The 20,165-nt window shown below is 48.2% G+C and overlaps 1 long non-coding RNA gene across 1 annotated transcript; it reads right to left on the reverse strand.

Moving 5' to 3' along the window:
- Positions 1 to 6,118: 6,118 nt before the first annotated feature.
- On the reverse strand, positions 6,119 to 19,917 carry LOC133241290 (uncharacterized). The gene is made up of 4 exons (XR_009734575.1): positions 19,562 to 19,917; positions 15,731 to 16,264; positions 13,606 to 13,832; positions 6,119 to 8,990 (listed from the first exon to the last, which is right to left on the reverse strand). It is a non-coding gene; the product is annotated as an uncharacterized LOC133241290 (long non-coding RNA).
- Positions 19,918 to 20,165: the final 248 nt, after the last annotated feature.

Raw genomic sequence — 20,165 nt, forward strand, 5'->3', positions numbered from 1 at the left:
CTTCGCTTTAAAAAGTATACCTGTGGCAGATTCATTTTGATATTTGCCAAAACTAATACAATTATGTAAAGTTTAAAAATAAAATTAAAAAAAAGTTATAGTGAAGAAAACAAAATAAAAAGTAAAAAAAGAAAAATAAAATAATAAAAATAAAAAGTTATCGTGAAGAGACTTGACAGTTCTAAGCCATGACCTTTGTGTCATGTAGGGGACGAGGAGCTGTCAGGTGCTTCCCAAAATAAGCGCTCGGTCATCCAAGGTAGCTCATGGAAGAAGCAGGGCTGGCAGTAGGTGCAAGTCAGATCCTGGCTCCACTGCTTACTTGCTGGGTAAGTGAATGGGGCTGAGCCTCAGTTTCTCCATCTATAAAACGGGGTTGATGACTCCCTGTCTTAACTCTGTGAAGATCAGACATGAAGAGAGAAAGCTCATGTCTCAAGACTTTCATCGTCCTCATCACACAGTCCGCGCCTGGTAGATGGCTTCAGTCTGAGAAGTTGTATCTTAACGCAAAAAGCCTGGCATGTCAGCAAGGTCACCAGAGCTTTGTGCAGGGCCGAGTCCTCTGCCGGTAGGAAAGCCAGGCCTGTTAAAGAACCACGGGGTGTCTTAACCAGCCAGTGAAGACTGGAGAGAAAACAGACCCTGGTGTCAAGACCTTTGAAGGAAAAATCTGTAGCGTGATCATCTAAGCAGGGAATGGGAGTGAGAAATGGAGGGCAGAAGCCGATTTTGATGGCCCAGGGAGCTCATTGCAGACTCTGGCCAATCTCTCAGGCATTGTTTGATGTACCATGAGGAGAATGTTAATATAGAGACAATGTAGAGAGATGTCTGGACTGTCAGAAATGCACGTGACAGTTGGGCAGTGACCCATCAATCCTGGACTCCTAGACAGCAAATCTCAGCAGCCAAGTATGCAATTTGGGCTTTTTTTTCCCCTGGAGGTTTGATCTCTCCTCGCCTGATTTTTGTCTTATTTAATATAAGGGGTTGAGCTGCCACTTTCACCTGGGGATGGCATGCTTCTGAAGAAGTTGTTTTCTTCCCAGGCTGCTGGTCTCTGTCATCTCTGAAAGTGAAGGATCTTAACTAACTTCAGCTGCTCAGTGTCAGACCCAGGGGTGCTGTGTGAACAGTTTTTCCCTTTATTAGGCATTAAGTGAAACTAGGCCGACCACAGGACATTTTTTAAAAATTAATAAACACACAGCAAGGGCCAGCAGCCCCCCAAGGATCCATGAGGAACCAGAATCTGGACTCATTCCTCTCCGTTTGACACCTCACTGCTCACTGACCTCATTCAGAGCGTGTGCACATGGGCATCTGGCCCTGCCCCTCTCCTCCTGAAGAGGTCTTGCGAGACCTGCCCCACCCTACCTGAAGTTGTCTCGCGAGACCTGTCACACAGGCTCCCACATCAGATGTCAAATGGGGGCAGTAAAAGCTGTCCTCTCCCCAGTGTTTAAGTCTCCAAAATCCGTAAGCCAAATCCCCTTTTCCCAATTCTAGACTTTAGATGCGGAGAAGGTGATGGCACCCCATTCCAGTACTCTTGCCTGGAAAATCCCATGGACGGAGGAGCCTGATGGGCTGCAGTCCATGGGGTCGTGAAGAGTCGGACACGACTGGGCGACTTCACTTTCACTTTTCACTTTCATGCATTGGAGAAGGAAATGGTAACCCACTCCACCCTTGCCTAGAGAATCCCAGGGACAGGGGAGTCTGGTGGGCTGCCGTCTGTGGGGTCGCACAGAGTCAGACATGACTGAAGCGACTTAGCAGCAGCAGCAGACCTTAGATGGGGCATATCTGTTGGGGTCACTACAGAGCCACCTCTGACCAGCACAGGCCGTCATCTGGGGGTCACATGCCCTATCTCCTCAGCTCCAGGCAGGGCAGCAACTGGCACAAACCTCACTCATATTTTTAAACAGCCCTAGGGAAAGATTCCACTGTGCAAGTTGAGAGTTTACTTTTATCTTTCCGTCCATCTGCTAGACAGAGAGTTGCCGTGATGGGGAAGCTCACACAGCCGTAAGCAGCAAGCAGGGCTGGGAGACCTGTCTGGTCACTTGTTACTAGTACAGCGGGTTGTATCTGAGGGCGGAGGACTTGCCATCCTGCAGCTGGCAAGCCGAGAGTGCTCATGAGCTCCCAGTTAAGCCATTGTGTTTGGTTTCCCGGTGAGCCCTCTGGAAGTGAGGACCGGCATTAGGATCTCCCCCCACCCCCGTCAGGCGACATAGCATCAGTGGGATAGTGACCTGAGGCAAGGAGTGCTCCTCTGCCTTTAAAAAACAAATATCTGGAAAAAAAAAAAACACCTGTCAGGCACCAGACATTTCAGGGTGGACAGCAGAAAAGTTGAAGCTATTGAAGATAAATAACATCAGGCATCCGAAGAGGAGATCTGTAAGGAGGAGATCTACCTCCTTGTAGCCTGAGAGGTAAAGTCTCCATCTGGGTCCCAGGTCTCGCCCGAATCCAGATACCCCTGCCAAGGATGAGACTATTATCTTTAAAAGGACAACATAAACGCAGTTTCCATAACTACACATCACAGCGTGTAGCATTAAAAAGCAAATTACGACATTAAGATGAACATAGTTTCCCAGTGGGTTTCAGTTAGCTTCTGTGTTGTGGAACGTTCACATTTGGTGACACCCTGGGGCACGGGTTGGAGAAATAGAGCAGAGCCGTTTCGGGAGACAGACCTAAGGTAGAATCCTGGCTCTCCCATTGGTCAGCTGGGTGGCCTTGGGCATGCTGTTTAACCTTGTCCACTTTGTGTCTCATCTGTAAAAGGAAAGGTCAAAGAGCCACCTCATGTGTTGCCGCAAAGAGAAAAGAAGTCACGCGTGGGAAGTGCTCGGCATGGTGCCTGGCACCCGAGTGACATCATCATGGCCAGTGGTGTTGGCTGATGGTGTGCCCAGCACTTCTCAGAGCTTTCCTCGGATGACACTCAGGCCTCACAACAGGGATCCAAGGCGTGCACAGCTCTCATTTCCTTTGTCCAGGTGAGGAAAGTGAGGCCTGGTGAGATTAAGCTGCTTGCCCCACATCGCAAGCCAGAAGTGGGGCAGCTGGATTTGGAAGCTGGACAGTGGGCCTCCAGTGCCTGTGCTCCAAAGCCATCCGCTACCTCCTTTATAAAGTAAGCAGGGCATTGAAAAGCACTTGCACAATTGGGCTTGCCTGAGCTCTTGCACCGCTACTGCCACCACCTGGAAGCCTTACCAGGTGAGCTTTCCAGAGCATGAGAGATGTGTGTCCAAGTCATACTTGTCCCCTCAGCCAAAGTCAGCTGATAGGCAAGTGGCCCCAACCCTAACCCAGCCAAGCCCAGTCCAGATTGCAAACCCAGAGACCCTTAAGGTAAATAAATGCTTATTACTTTAAGCCACCAAGTTTTGGGGCGATTTGTGATGCAGCATTATTATAACTGTTGGAAACTGACACAGATGGTAATTAGGCTTCCCATATAGATGTGCTTACAGAGAAGAAAAATCACTGACTGGCCAGTGTGAGTGAGTATCCTGTCTCCTGGGCCGGTGACTGCCTCACTTTAGCACTTTTTAAAAGGCAGCTGCTTAGTATATCAGACTCATAAGCGTAGTGTCCGTCTCATACTAACACATGTAACTCCTCCTCAACCATCTGAACAGGCAGCACGTCCTGAGTGCTCGCACACTGGGCTAACACAGAACCTGCATTGATTCACGCCGTCCCTGTAACAGCCCTATGAAGTAGGCTGTCCTGTTGGCTTCATTTTGCCAATGAAGATACAGGCCCAGAGGAATGGAGTTACTCGCCTGTGGTGACGTTGGCTCAGCACTTGAGCAGAAGCAATCAAAGAAACTGAGGTAGGACCCTTGACAAGTAGGAGTTCTATGTTCTGCAGTAGCAAAACGTGGGTAACGCTACTGCCTGCTCTGACTGGGGAGGAAGCCCATGTGTTTACCAGGCTGACAGCCCACAAGGAAGAGGCTGGAAGGCAGAAAACCAGTCACCCCTGTTGGTTACTATTGGCTGCAATTGGTGAGGATTTATAAGGAAGAGATGAGCTCAGCAAAGAATTACCTGGTGTCTGAAATTCACCAGGTATGAAAGGAAATAGAACCCAGAAATCTTGGGCCTTCCAGGGTTAGAAATCTATACTCTAAATAGACAAAGATAAGATATAGGCAAAGCTCTGGGCAACAAAGCCCCAGTAAAACTTTCCCTTGGATGAAGTGTCTCAGGAAGGATCAGGTTAGAAGTGTGCCTCTTACTTGTGTGTGTTGGTCACTCAGTCGTGTCCGACTCTTTGCGACCCCATGGACTGTAGCCCGCCAGGCTCCCTTTCCATGGGATTCTCCAGGCAAGAATACTGGAGTGGGTTGCCATACCCTTCTCCAGGGGATCTTCCTGACCCAGGGGTCAGAGCCTGGGTCTCCTGCAATGGAAGCAGATTCTTTACCACCTGAGCCACCAGGGAAGCCTCCTACTTAATTGTTCCAAATAGCTTCAGTATGTTGAGGAGAAAGGGAGAAGCATGGAGGGGAACCAGCAAAACAAGTTAGGCTCCAGAATTAGGTCTAGGAAAAGACAGGGTGTGTGTGACTACTGGTACGTGAAACCTTTTCCTTTCCTTCTTTTCAGAAGTCAGCTTCTCTCAAGAGATGACTACACTCATCTCCACTTCCTTGTCTCCCATCCTTTCCTTGTCTTCACCTCTCTAGCTTCCCACCTCATTTCAGAGATGACGAAAGCATCTCTCACCAAGGTCACGAGGACCTCCAAGTTGCTAAATCCAATGATCATTATTCAAAGCTTTACTGTCCCCTCTGACCAATGATAGAAAGCTCCCTTGCTTTTATGATTCAACACTTCCTTGAGTTTCCTTCTGCCTTTCCAGTCACACCTCTACCTATTTGGAGACACAGTGGCGCCCCCCACTCCCCTGCAGTCATTAAATTTGAAGTCCTCCCTGATGCTTCCCTAAGAGTCGTCCTTTTTTCTCTCGGTGCTCCCTCTTGTGATCTCACCCACACCAGGGTATCCATTAGCACCCTGCTGTTGTTACCATTGAGCCACCAGGGAAACTCCCCATTACTGCGGAATGTGGACAATTCTCAAATCTGGGTTTCAAACCATACTTTCCTTTGAGCTCCAGCCTGCACATCTAACTGCCAGCTTGGCTCCTCCAGTGTATCTCAAAGGTCCTGCAAACTCAGCATGTCCAAAAGGGAACGAGGCTATTCCCCCTACCTCACCCACCCCCCAAAACCTCCCTAGTCTTCCTCTAGTCTCTCAGTGAAGGGCATCAGCCTCTATCCAGTTGTTCAAGCTAGGAATTGTGCTGAGCCCCTCCCTCTCCATCCATTACATCCCAAGGCTGGTGGACTTTCCTCCAAAATAGCTCTTGCAAACATCCACTTTCTGTCTGTCTCCAGCATCATCACCATGGTCAACTTGCATTCTTCAGCTGCACAATGGCTATGGCCATCTGAACCCCCTTCAGATCTGTTCTCTACCTGCAGCCCTGAAATCAGTGACTTGCAATGCACTGTACCAGCCATGGCTTCCCCCTCCTGAAAACTCTTCAATTGCTCTTAAATAAAAATGAAAATCCTGGGACTTTCCTGGTGGCTCAGCGGTAAAGAATCCACTTGCCAGTGCAGGAGATGTGAGCTTGATCCCTAATCTAGGAGGATCCCACATGCCTTGGAGCAACCAAGCTGGTACACTAAAGCCCTAAAGCCCGGGAGCTGCAGCTACTGAAGCCCATGCACCCTAGAGCCCATGCTCTGCAACAAGAGAAGCTACCGCAATCAGAAGCGTGCACACCACAGCTAGAGAGTAGTCCCTGCTCTCTGCCATTAGAGAAAAGCCCATGCAGCGACGGAGACCCAGCACAGCCAAAAATGATGAAATTGGGGGGAAAAAAGGCCCATATTAAAAAATAAATAAATAGATAAAATACAAGGTATTCAAACCTTCTAGGAAAAAAAAATGGGGGGGACTTCCCTGGTGGTCCAGTAGTTGGGAATCCACCTGCCAAGGCAGGGGATATGGGTTCAATCCCTGGTCTGGGAAGATCCCATGTACCACAGGGCAACTAAGCCCGTGCACCACAACTACTGAGCCCATAGGCTGCGGCTACTGAAGCCCAACTACCCTGGAGCCCACGATCTGCATACGAGAGAAGCCACTGCAGTGAGAAGCCCATGCACTGCAACTAGAGAGCAGCCCCCACTTGCCATAACTAGAGAAAGCCCACACACAGCAAAGATCTAATGCAGCCAAAAAGAAATTTAAAATTTTTAAAGAAAGTGTTTAACATGACCTGTACGGGTCCTGTATGGGATGCCCACAATCTTAAACCTCGTCTTGGCGCAGCCACCAGTTTCTTTGCTCTGGCCCTTCCAAGGCTCCTTCAGCCTCTCATCCTCTCCATGACCATTCCCGCCACAGGGCCTTGGCACATGTGCTTGCTTCTGCCCGGAGTTCTCTTTCCTCCCTTTCCCTCTTCACTCCTGTCCTCTTTCAGATCTCTGCTCAGGTGCATTTCCTCAGAGAAGCCATCCCTGACCCATCCATTTAAAATCCATCATTCTTTGATTAATGACTGTCTCCCCATTGGAGAAAGGTCCGTGTAGTTAAAGCTAGGATTTTCCTAGTAGTCTTGTACAGATGTGAGAGTTGGACCATAAAGAAGGGGGAGTGCCTTCTTACTCCTCGCTCAGTGTGGTGGATGTTCTTACACTCTGCCCACCGCTCATCCCCACCAAGCATGTATGCCCCCAGCCTTGGTTGTATCCTTCAGACTGTTTTTCCAGGTAGCACTGTTCTCCACCCTTCCCAGATGCAGGCAGTGGAGTGGCGCTTACTGTGGTCTCCCAAGCCAGGTTTTCCCTGGGTCATCTCACAACAAGCCTCCCTTCAGAGGAGATTGTGTCATCCTGCTTCTACCTGAGGAAACAAACTCAGAGAGGCTTGCCCACAGCCACAGAGCTGGGAAGCAGCAAAACAGGATTTAAGTTGAGGTCTCCCCAGAACTTGGGTATCTGACAACACCCCTTTGTCCCAGACTTACCTTGTTCACTCATTGTCATCATGAGCTCTGCCATCTATGCTGATGTACCATCTATACCAATATCTACTTACTTATTTCTCTTGAGTTCCTTTTTATTTAAACAAATTAATTTTAAAAGGAAATGACATCCTCACCATAAGTAGAAAAAAATCACATCAATAGTGTCACTTGCCAAGATTAAAAAGGTAACTATAAAAAAAGAGAGATGTTACTGAATTTTTCTAACAATTATTTTTTAAAAATTTCAAACATACAGCAATGTCCAAAGTGTTTTAGAGCACGTCCCTGGTGGTCCAGTGGCGAAGACTCTATACTTCTACTTTAGGGGGCATGGGTTCAATCCCTAGTCAGGGAACTAGATCCCACGTGCTGCAACTAAAAAGATCTTGCATGCTACAACTAAGACCTGGCACAGCCAAATAAATATTTTTAAAAATCCATCCAGTTTTTGATGCATTTCAAAGAAAATTATAGACATCAAAACATTTCCCTTAAATACTTCAGAATGCATATTATTAACTAGACTTTGATACTTTATATTTAAATTTTCTTTTGCTATAAAATGTACATACAATGAAATGCACAAATCTTAATTGTATGTTTGCTGAGTTTTGACAAATGCTTATACCAACCTCCCATCAAGATATAGAAATTACCATCACCCCAGAAATTTCCTGCATGCTCCATCCCAGTCAGTCCCCACAACACACCTCCCCACAGCCCAGGCAACCATATCTCTGATTTTTCCCTCTGCCATAGATTAGTTCTGTCTGCTGTAGAATTTCATATAGATGGAATCACACAGTATGGACTCTTTTGCATGTGCCTGCTTTCATTCAGCACAAAGTTTTTGAGGTTCATCCGTGTCATCACATACATCAGTATTTGTCCCTGTTTATTATTGGCCATTTGTATTCCATCATCTGACTCAACCACAGTCTGTTTGTGGGTCAGGAAGATCCCTGAGTAGGAAATGGCAACTTACTGCAGTATTCTTGCCTGGAGAATCCCATGGACAGAGGAGCCTGGTGGGCTACAGTCCGTAGGGTTGCAGAGTTGGTCGTGACTGAGCACGCACGCATGCCCACAAACACCCAAGCTGTTTCTAGTTTGGGGCTATTATGAATGAAGATATCATACACAAGTCCTTCTCTGAACACATGTTCTTATTTCTCTTGGTGAACATCTAGAAATAGAATTGCCAGGTCATAGGAAGGTGTATAACTAGTTTCAAAGTGACTGCCAGGACTTTTTCCAAAGTAGATGTACTATTTTACACTCCCACCAAAAATGTGTGAGACATGCAGCTGTCCCAGAGGCTTGCCAGCATTTTGTGTTGTCTGTGCCTTAAATTCTAGCCATCCTGGTAGGTATGTCCTGTTGCCTCACTGTGGTTTTAATTTGCATTTCCTTGATAATGAATGATGTTGAATATTTTTTTTCACGTGCTTATTGGCCACATTCATCTATCTTCTTTTGCGGAGTATCTGTTCAATGGTTTAGCTCATTTTTAAATTTCGTTGTCATTTTATTATTGAATTGTAGGAGTTCTTTGTATGTGCTGCATACCAGTCCTTAGCCAGATATTTGTTTGCAAATCTTTTTACCCAAGTCTGTGGCTTGTCTGTTCATTTTCTTAAGAGAGACTTTTGAAGAGTTGAAGTTTTAAACTTTGATGAAGTCCAATTTATCAGCTTTTTCTTTTATGGTTATTGTTTTCTGTGGCTTGTTTAAGAAGTCTTTGCTTGTCACTAAGTCACGAACATATCTTTATATCTCAAATGAATTTTTAGGTGTGGTTGAGGTAAAGTTTCAGGTTCTTTTTTTTCCAGTTGTTCCAACATCATTTATTAAAAAGACTTCCCATTGATTGCTTTGGCATCTTCATCAAAAATCACATCTGTGACTGTAAAAACAAAAAGCAGCAACAGTTTTATTAAATTTTAATGTTTTAAACAAAATGTTTAAATGAAAAGTAAGTGCAAATAAAAGTAGTCTAAGTGAGTTACAAAAGTTCATATGTAAAAATAAGTTCCTCACTAAGAAAAATGGAACTGGTTAGGACTTATCTGCCCTCCAAGGATACTTAGTTTAATACCATTAGATCTGGAATGAAGGTGAGAGATTTCCCTAGTGGTCTAGTGATTAAGAATCCACGCTGCCATTGCAGGAGGCGTAGGTTCGATCCCTGGTCAGGGGAACTTAGGTCCTGAATGCCACGTGGTGTGGCCAAAATAAATAAATAAAATGGAGGTGGAATTCTCCATTAAATCAATTTTCTTTTTAAGCCGTGATATTATCCAGTGCTGAGAATGCCAACAGCCATATGTGTGTAGGTGGAGAGACTGAAAGAATTCAGCTGGCTTCTCCAACACACTTTTCTATTGGTTTGTTCCATAAAAAAATGGTTTTCAACATTCAAGAGTAACGTTTGCCATGGGATCCCCCCACCTACACTGTGCATTGGCCACGTGGCAAGAGAAACGAGCTGACATGTGGTCGGTGTCCTGGTCAGCGTCAGGAAGACAGACCACACTTCTTTTAGCTTTGTCCTGAGACTAATAACAGATGTGCTTACCATGAGAAGCAAGTTTCTAATTTAGCTAATTTATTTCTCATTAAGAAAGGGAGAGGCACTCTGGCCATCCCACTGTAACTGGGAAATGGTGCAGAAGAGTCATGCCACTGGCCAGGGAGCTGGTGAGTGGGAAGGTGGGACAGAAGCCGGCAGCCTGGTTCCAGCTGCCCTCCACACCTGCTGCAGTGTTGCCTGTTCCTAGTGAATATGAAAGTCTTAGTTGCTAAGTCGTGTCCGACTCTTTGTGACCCCATGGACTGCAGCACACCAGGCTTCCCTGTCCATGGAATTCTCCAGGCAAGAACAATGGGAGTGGGTAGGCATTGCCTTCTCCAAGGAACCTTCCTGACCCAGGGATCAAACCCAGGTCTCATGCATTGCAGGCAGATTCTTTACCATCTGAGCCATCAAGGAAGCACCAAGAAAGGGCTTTCTTTGGTGGGTCACTTATGTGTGCTATTCCCACGACTCAGCCACTTAAGGATATAAGTTCTTAAAAACCTGTCTGAGGACTTCCTAGGTGGTCCGATTGGCTAAGACTCCATGTTCCTAATGCAGGGGGCCCAGGGATCGATCCCTGGTCAGAGAACTAGATCCCACGTGTCCTGTGCTGTGCTGCTCTGAGTCATTCACTTGTGTCCGACTCTTTGTGACCCCATGGACTGTAGCCTGCCAGGCTCCTCTGTCCATGGGGATTCTCCAGGCAAGAATCCTAGAGTGGGTTGCCTTGCCTTCCTCAGATCCCACATGCTGCAATTAAAATATCACAAAGGCTGCAACTAAGACCTGGCACAGTCAAATAAATAAATAAATACTTAACAAAACTGTTTGTCTACACCCCCAGTAAAACCTCAGGGAGGCTGCTTGCTTTGGGAACCTTCTGCTCTTTGGGGCTCACTGCCTGTATCCTCCTACTCACTGCCTCTGGAGGCCTCTGCCAGGGGCCCAGCGGCTCAGCGCTCTCATCTCTTCCTCGCTCTCATCTCTTCCTCTCCGGGTCACTGCATTCCGCTCCCCCCACGCAGCGAGCCCCACCCTGAGTTATCTGCTTCGCTTTCCAGTTGTGGTAACACACGAGATCCCACTTAATAAAATGGCCTTCATCTACGAAAACAAGCCCTCTGATTCAGCTTGAGAGTGATTTCCTTGAGGCATTTCCTCCAAGAACCATCAGAGAGCTATAATCGGGGAACAGACTTACTCAGATCCCTGCACGGAGCCAGGGGAAAGGCTTTCCAGGCAGAGCGAGTGCGAGAGTGCAGGGCCTGTTTGCAGACTCTTGATGTGGTTTCCCTTGTGAGGCTGGAGCAGGGGGCACATGGTGGGAGGGGTTAGAGATGACATTTGGAAGGGAGGATAGACGATTTTATACGTCATGATCAAACTTGTGTGCTTATTTCTGGAATAAAATGACACAATAATGTTTAAAAATTATAATGCTTGGGAATTCCCTGGTGGTCCAGTGGTTAGGACTCAGTGCTTTCACTGCTGTGGCCCCAGGTTCAGTCTCTGCTTAGGGTACTAAGGTCTTGTAAGCCGTGTGGTGCAGCCAAAAAAATTATAAGTTAAGGTGGATTAGCTTGCAGCCTTTGCAGTCAGCCAGTCCTGGGGTAAGTGCATGAGTGTGTGTGTGTGTGTGTGTGTGTGTGTGTGTGTGTAGAACTTGCCACCTGCCAGGCAGTGTTCTAAGCAAGTGTATTACATGGATTCAACTGGGATTTGAACCCAACCAGGTCAGCCTCCAATACTCTTGCTCATTCTGCTACCCTCCATGGTCCCCGGGAGCATGGAGAGATTGTTTATGCGTAACCCTCCCCTCCTACAAGTTCCATAGGGGAAGGAACCCTATATCACACCCCACTGTAGCCCCTGTTTTTAACACAATGCCTGGCACATCACTGGTGCTCATTAACACTCATCGAATGACTAATGGACTGATCAGATAAATGAAGGTGAAGGCTCTTCGTGGAGCTCTCTCTACTGGGTGCAAGACCATTCAGGAGTGTGGCCGATGGAGCCCGTTCATGAGACAAGTTAATGGAGAATGTTTGAATGTTTTATGAGGGTCCCTTAAATATTGGTTTATTTAATTGGCTGCTCCAGGTCTTAGTTGTGGCATGCAGAATCTAGTTCCCCGACCAGGGATCAAACCAGGGCCCAGGGCCCAGTGGTAAAGAATCTGCCTGCCAATGCAGGAGTCGTAAGAGTCATGGGTTCAATCCCTGGATTGGGAAGATTCCCTGGAGTAGGAAATGGCAACCTGCTCCAGTATTCTTGCCTGGAAAATTCCATGGACAGAGGAGCCTGGTGGGCTACAGTCCATGGGGTTGAAGAGAGTCAGACAGAACTGAGCGACTGAACACACACAGAGGCAATCCCAGGCATGCTACAGCTATGATTTTCCTAATAGAAAGGTACTTGCCGGGTTAGGCTAGACAATGATAAGCAATAAAAGCCCCACATCTCAGTGGCTTCATAAAGCAAGGTTTACTCCTCACTTGTATCAAGTCCAGTGTGAACTGGGCATCTCTTCAGCACAGCTCCTTTGTGTGGTGACCCAGCCATCCAGGCTCTGTCATCTCAGTGTGTGGTCTCCACTGCTGCCACTGAAGAAGTCAGGAGAGTGGGAAAGACTCTCATCCTCTTAACCCTCACAGCCCAGGGGCTGCAGATTGTCACGTGGCCCTGCTGTCTGCAAAGAGCCTGGAAAGGGTCGTTCTCCTAGGGAGCTGGGAGGAGAACCAGATCTGGCAGAGCCCTAGAAGTCTATCCCAGTCCGTCCTTCTGATCTCCAAATACTGCATTTGATGCACTCTTCTTCCTACACACAACACACACGAACCCCCTTTCCAAGAGACAAAACCCAATCCCTGCCTCTAGCCCAGGGTCTCTTGGATGCCCTGAGGTCTCCTTATGGGCCTAGGTGTAGCCCCTCTTGATCCAGAGATACACGAATTTAAAAGACAATTTCCCTGCTCCCCCTGCACGCTCAGAATGCAAACACAGAGCAGTGGCAGGGTAGCCCCAGGAAAGATGCCGCTGGGGAGAGGAGACCTCCCTGGCGGTGCAGTGGCTACAATTCTGCGCTCCCAGTGCAGGGGGCCAGGGTTGGCCTGGTCAGGGAACTAGATCCTGGATGCCACAACTAAATATCCCTCATGCCACAAGGAAATAAAGTATTTTTTAAAAGATGCAGGAGGGAGATGGGAGGGAGGTTCAAGAAGGAGGGGACATGGGTGTACCTATGGCTGATTCTTGTTGATATATGACAGAAAACCACAAACTTCTGTAAAGCAATTGTCCTTCAATTAAAAATGTAATAAAGAAATAAAATGATTTAAAAAATGATGCTGTTGGGAAGAGGAGGATGGGAGGCGCCAGTAGCCATGGTTTGGAAGCCTGCTGGGCAGACACAATGTGGGTCCCTCCTCTGAGGCAGAGGAGACCCTGCGACTGCTCTCCTACAAGCAACCCCCTTCACCAGCTCTCTAGGGCCCTTGGCTTGCTCACTGGAGCCTCTTTCTTTCCTATTATCCTCCCTGATTGCATCTGAAGCAGGGGTTTTGGGCTCTATCCTCTTTGAGAATTGCAGGAATTTCTCATCTACTTCCTGCCCATAAAATTTAAATAAAATATTAAATTTTATTGTTTCTCCTTTTCTAGCTTTATTGAGGTGTAATTGACATAGACCATGGGTAAGTTTAAAGTGTACAACATCGTGATTTGATATGCATATATTGCAAAATGACTACCACCGTAAGGTGAGTTAATATATTATCTGTCATCTTACATCATTACCTTTTATGTGTATATGGTGAAAAGTTTTAAGATCTACTTTCTTGTTGTTCAGTCGCTAAGTAGTGTCTGACTCTGTGACCCCAAGGGTTACAGCACGCCAGGCTTCCCTGTCCTTCACTATCTCCTGGAGCTTGCGCAAACTCACGTCCATTGAGTTGGTGATGCCATCCAACCATCTTCTCTTGCCCTCAGTCTTTCCCAGCATCAGGGTCTTTTCCATTGAGTTGGCTCTTCACATCAAGTGGCCAAGGTATTGGAGCTTCAGCTTCAGCATCAGTCCTTCCATGAATATTTAGAGTTGATTTCCTTTAGGATTGGTTGGTTAGATCTTCTTGCAGTCCAAGGGTCTCTCAAGAGTCTTCTCCAGCACCACTATCGAAAGCATCAATTAGTACTTTTAAGTGCACAATATTAGCTCAGTTAACTGTAGTCATCATGCTGTACGTTATATCCCCAGAAGTTATTCATCTTATGATCAGAATTTTGTACCCCTGGAGCACCTTCACTCATTCCCCTCTTCCCCATCTCTGCCTCTGGCAACCACCAATTTACTTATAGAAATATAAGTTTGTCTGTCTTAGACTGCATATGTAACTGAGATCATGCAGTATGCCTTTCTCTGTCTGAGAAATTGTTTTGCTTAGCATAATGTCCTCAGGCTTCCTTGGTGGTAAAAAACCCACTTGCCAATGCAAGAGACATGGGTTTGATCTTCGGGTCAGGAAGATCCCCTGAAGAAGGAAATGGCAATCCACTCCAGTATTCTTGCCTGGGAAATCCAATGGACAGAGGATCCTGGCAGTCCAGGGGTCACAAAGAGTCTGACACAACTTAGGGACTAAACAACCATGCCCTCAAGGTCCATCCATGTTGTTGCAAATGGCAGGACTTCCTTCTTTTTATGGTTGAATAATATTCCACTATAGATACACAGTTAGGAACTCTTATACATCCTATTGATTCTGTTTCTCTGAAAAACAGCAAGACACTGAGGACAGGGGTTGAGAGGAAGCCCTCTGGATGCACAGAGGGCATCTGATTTTCGGAGACTTGACTCTGAAAGAGTGTGGAGAGTCAAATCTCTGAAAAACCTTTTGCTTAGGCTGTAGCAGCAAACAGCATCCCAGCCCTGAGGGGCTGGAAGTGCCACGGTTTCTCTATCACGTCCCTGTCTGCTGAGCGAAGAGCCGCTCTCAGGGACAGCCTGCCTCCAGACAGTGACTCAGTGATCCAGGCTGCTTCCATCCTGTGGTTCTTCCATCCTGACATTCCTCTCTCCAAGCACAGAGAATAGAAAACCCACCACCACTGACTGTCTCAGACTGGGAACGGCACGCCTCAACTCCTTGTGTAGCACATTGGCCAGAACTGGCCACATGGCCCTAACTGCAAGAGAGGCTGGGAAAAGTAAAAGACTCATAAGCACTCACTGAGTGCCTTCTGTACACCCAGCTATGCGCTAAGCACTTAAATATCGTCTTTTCAGAATCCTCAGGTATGAATTCTACCACGACCTCATCAGGCAGCTAAAGAAACAGGCTTGGATGAGCTGAGTCCCAGAGCACAGGTCCCAGAAAATCAGGTGTGTGGAGAGTCAAAACCAGGTCTCTGTGCATCCAGAGGGCTTCCTCTCGCCCCCTGTCCTCGGTGTCTTGCTGTTCACTGGCAAGAATCTCTCTGTCCCGCTGGAAAACTGGGGCTGGGTTCTTATTTTCTGCTCCATCTCATTTCATCCTCCTCAGGAGTCATGAATTTTTAAACCCTGTGCAAGATCAGCCAGTTCCCCCAGAGGAGACAGCAAAAGAACAGAACAGGCAGAAACAGAACAGCCATCAAATACGCTCGGCAGAGTTCTTCCAGGAAGCATCTACCGGGGGTGCAAATGAACTACAGGAAGTTGTGCTAGCTTGGTGGGAGGTGAGGGGAGAGAGTGCTCAGACCAGCAAGAGAATCATTTCCTTTTAGGAAAAACAGAGGGGGAGAGGGGTTGGGCCCAGGTCACTAGACTCAGCTATTTCAGTGTCTGTGGTGACAGCTAAGTGAGCAAAGCCTCCAGGGCATGTTTCAAAGGTAGAGGTTTTAGGACCCTAGGCCTGGGCACCTCTTCTGCCTCACTGAAGCAGCAGCCTTCCCAGAGGCCCAAGTCACAGTGCAGAGACTAGAAATGGGCAAAATCGATAGTGAAACCTGAAGTCATCCCGGCCTGGGTACTGGCCTGATCCCTGGACCCAGTGTGTATACCCGCAATACTCCCAGCCCCCATCACTCACCAGCTCCACCATGCAGGTCACACTGAGTCCCTTTTCTTACAGTCCTCATTTCATTCCCATAACAGCCCAGGGAACAGGTGGCATCCTGCTGTCACAGGGAGGAAAGTTGTCCTTGATGAGGCTGGGATCAAAACGCAGGTTGGTAAGGCCCCAAACCCAGGGCTCCTATCCTAACACCAGGCCGTTCAGACCCAGGAGCCTCCAGATCCCCTTCCCTCGATTCAGTTACCTGGCCATCCTGAACCCTTCAGAGGGCAGCCCCCACCGCCCAGGGTTGACCTGAGGGATGGTTGTGTGAATCCTGGCCACCTTGCTACCCCCAGGCCGCGGACAAGAGGGGGCCCGTAGGCTTGGCGCTGCCCCAGCCAGCCCTTCCTGCCATGACCTTTTTAATGTCATGTCCCAGTTTCAAGTTGCTCCATCTCAGAGGGTCGCTCCAAACAGATGAGATCCAGGTGATCACATGGGGGACCCCTGGCCTGGATGAGGGTTGTCAGGTGAGCTCAGAAGAGTCTGGGTTCAGAAACAGCGTTCCTGTGGGCAGAATGAGGGGTTTGATAAGCTCTGTTCCTCAAACCCTGTGGCCTCTGCAAACCTCAGGATCTCGGCTGGGAGGTACTGCCAGTGCCGGTCCCATCAGTCCCAGAGGGTGAGGCTGAGTGTGGGCTAGGTAAGTCAGGCTCCCCTCTACACTCCCCTGTAACAAGGCAGGGAGGAAGGGAAAGAGGGTGGACTGGGTCCTGCTGTCTCACCGATGAGGGGGATGGGGAAGACGCTGAGCCAGTTATCATTTTAATATATTTGAAGAAAGAGTTCCAAGGCCTTGAGGCCAAAACAAACCACACATCTCAAACTAAAAACAAACACGCCAAACCTCCTGTTCTGGCCCAGCGCCCTCTTTCACGGACAGCCAGATCAGAGAGGGTGATTAATTAAGGAAAGTCACACAGCGCCATTTGTGCCAGAGGCAGACAGCAAACCCAAGTTCTAGAAAAGGCTCAGAAAGGAGGAGAGATGTGACATCACCTCACTCAAGACATTGGCACATTGGCATCCCAGCCTCTTCCTCTTTCACCTAAAGGAACTCAGCCCAGCCTTTTCTGGGGGCAGCACCTGATTCATTCTCCTCCCCCAGTAACCCCCTTACCTCGGGGCCCACCTGAAGTCAGGAAACATTGCCTTTGTGCCTATCCCAGTCTCCAGCACATGGACTTTAGAGGTTATGAGTATGGATTTTAGAATTTCTAGCAATTTCAATTCTGGGTTGCATCCCTCAAAACTGAAAGCAAGGTCTTGATAAACCACATGTACACTCATGTAATAGCAGTATTATTCATGATAACCAAGAGAGGACACAGCCCAAGTGTCCATCTACAGATGAGTGGATAAACAGCGTGCGATATATGCATATAATGGAGTATTATTCGGCTTTAAGAAAGAAGGAATTCTGATACCTGCTACAATAGGGATGAACCTTAAAGACATCATGCTAAGTGAAAGAAACCAGACACAAAAGAACAAATATTGTATGACTCATGGGGTCGCAAAGAGTCGGACACGACTTAGCAGCTGAACAACAACGAGCAGTCAAATTCACAGAGACACAAAAGTCGCATGGAGGTTGCCAGGGGCTGCGGGTAGAGGAGAACTGGGGAGGTAGAAAAACTGAGGTCCAGAGGTGAGAGGTTCAAAAGTGAAAGAGCAATTGGATTAGCGCCGGGAGCAGCCCCTAGACTCCTGCACCTTGTGGGCTCCCGGTCCTTGCCGCGCCCACCCCTTCCAGCCCCTGCCCCCGAGCACACCTTACCCAGGCCGGCCCCTCTGTTCTGGAGAACCTAGGGGTGGCCTGTGGCTGGGCGATCTAGTAGCTTCTCTGCTCGCGCCCCTGCAGGAACCGCCCCTTGCCAGCATTATGCGGGCTGCACCGTTCGATCACCTGCAGTTTCTGCGTTATGACCGCTGGGTGTCGCCACACAGCAAAAAAACACAGACCGCCGCCTCCCAGAATTCCTCCCCAAGGTTTTCGTGGGCTTGACGCTGGTATCCTCAGCGGTTCAAGAGCTCTCCGAGACACAGCCCTATGGGACAATAACCTTTCACTGTCCCATTTGCCTCGCATCCACTGCGAAAAGGAAAATCTAGTCCCACCCTCCCTCCAGGCTGCCTCCCCCAGCTGAGCCCCTCCCTTGCACCCTGTGCTCTGGACACAGGGACCGGGCAGTCCCGCCTTTGCCTGGCTAGGATTTCCACGTGGAGTGCCCTCCCTCGTCTCTGCCTGGTGCAGGCCTACTGCTTACTAGACACTGTGCAAAGGGTATTTAAGATTCACCAGCAACCCTGCAACATCGATGCCGAGTTCCTTCCATACAGGTGCAGAAAGGGGCTCGCATAGCCCCTTTAAACTGGGGTCGCATAGCTAACGAGTGGCAGAAGCACTTTTAAAAAATATTTATTTATTTAGCTGTGCCAGGTCTTAGTTGCAGCACGCGGGATCTTTAGTCTCTGCATGTGGAATCTAGTTCCCTGACCAGGGCTGGAACCCAGACCCCCTATGTTGGGAGTGCAGATTCTTAGCCACTGGACCACCAGGTCCCTGACCTGAATTTTGAGCTCAGTCCTCTCAGGGTCCTGATGTGAATTTTTGTTGGCTACATCATGCCGGCATGACTGAGACTGCTGTAGACTTGGGCTCCCAGAGGGCAGTGCCCTGGGGAATTTGTGTTCTTAACCCTAGAACCCAGTCTTTTGCCAAGACCTTTCCACAACTCGTAGATGGCACCTACCACCTCGGTGTCACTTACAGCCCCACAGGGAGGTACCCTTATCACCCCCACTTTCCAGAAGGGGAAACCGAGGCACAAGTAACATGGTGGTGGATTGGTTGCTAAGTCATATCAGACTTTTGCAATTCCATGGACTGTAGCCCACCAGGCTCCTCTGTCCATGGGATTTCCTAGGCAAGAATACTGGAGTGGGTTGCCATTCCCTTCTCCAGGGGATCTTCCCAAACCAAGGATTGAACCTGAGTATCCTGCATTGCAGGTAGATTCTTTACCACTGAGCCCCCAGGCAAGCCTTCACACCAAGTCTTCTGGTTATTAAGTGTCAGAGCCAGGGCTCTGCCATCTGGCTTCAGAGTCTGGACCCTTGCTTGTAACCCTTTCCCTGAGAACCCTTGGAGGAGAGCCTCCCCGCTCTCTGTCCTAAGGGATTCCCCACCTGTTCTTCCCTGTCTTGTTTCTCGTGCGGCGCTCAGGGGAGCCTCTGTCGTTAGACAGGGAGCTCCTGGCTGGAGGGCCGGGCTGTGGACATTCACTTCTGTTTCTGCGGCTCTTCCTTTTTCTTCCTTTTTGTCTGTCCCGTGCCCATGCTCCCTGCTGGCCCATCAAGGAAGTCCCTGTCCCTGCAACTTCTGATCCCCAAACAGACTTGTCCCTCTGGAGGGCAGGTGCTTGTTACACCTCTGCTGGGTCCTGGTCACCTCTGGGTCCAGGGCCTGTCTGTGGAGGTCAAGTAGAGACACAGTCCCTTCCTCAGCAGGTCATTCACTCTGGGTGAATGCAGCAAGGGCATCTCCTGGGCAAGGGCAGCCGCCCTTCCCACGGCCCCACTTCATTCACATCCCACTGTCCCCTAAGAGCAGGGGTGCCCTGGAACCAACTAATACAGCTCCTGAGAGCGAAAGGGGAAACTTCCAGGAAATGTGGCAGCTGATTGTTGAATGCAGCCATTGTTAAAAACTTGATGATATAAACTTATAATCTACTAAATTATATTAAAAATGAAGCAGATAAATACTTCAAAGTCATCACCTTCTCATCGCATGCTTACATTTTTCTGTCGTTCATGTTCTTGTGGTTACTTCCGTCTACTGCATCTGGATGCTGGAAATATGATACAGTATATAGTGGTGGGCTACTGACTCCGTCTACCCAGTCCTCTTCTTGGTAACATTGCATTCGTAATTTGAGAGTGACCTGTGATGAGAGTGTTTAGATCATGAAAGTGTTAGCTGCTCAGTCGTGTCCGACTCTTTGCAACCCCATGGACTGTAGCCTGCAAGGCTCCTCTGTCCATGGGATTTTTCCAGGCAAGAATACCGGAGTAGGTTGCCATTTCCTTCTCCACAGAAATTGATAAATGCTACAAATCAGGACACTTCTTCCCAACCCCAACTGTTTAGTCCCCCTTCCCCAGAGATCCAACTGTTAAACATTCACAAGCCTTATGTCAGTATGAGGTAAATGGGCCCTCACAGAAGGAGCGTGGACTTTAAAATTTTTTTGAATTATTTTTTGTTTATTTATGGCAGTACTGGGTCTTCATTGCTGCGTGCAGGCTTTCTGTAGTTGGAACCAGTGGGGCCTACTCTTGGTTGCAGGGCACAGGCTTCTCATTGCGGTGGCTCCTCACTTAAGCTTCTGTAGTTGCAGTG

This window comes from Bos javanicus, chromosome 29 (assembly GCF_032452875.1).
Source record: "Bos javanicus breed banteng chromosome 29, ARS-OSU_banteng_1.0, whole genome shotgun sequence".
NCBI lineage: Eukaryota > Metazoa > Chordata > Mammalia > Artiodactyla > Bovidae > Bos > Bos javanicus.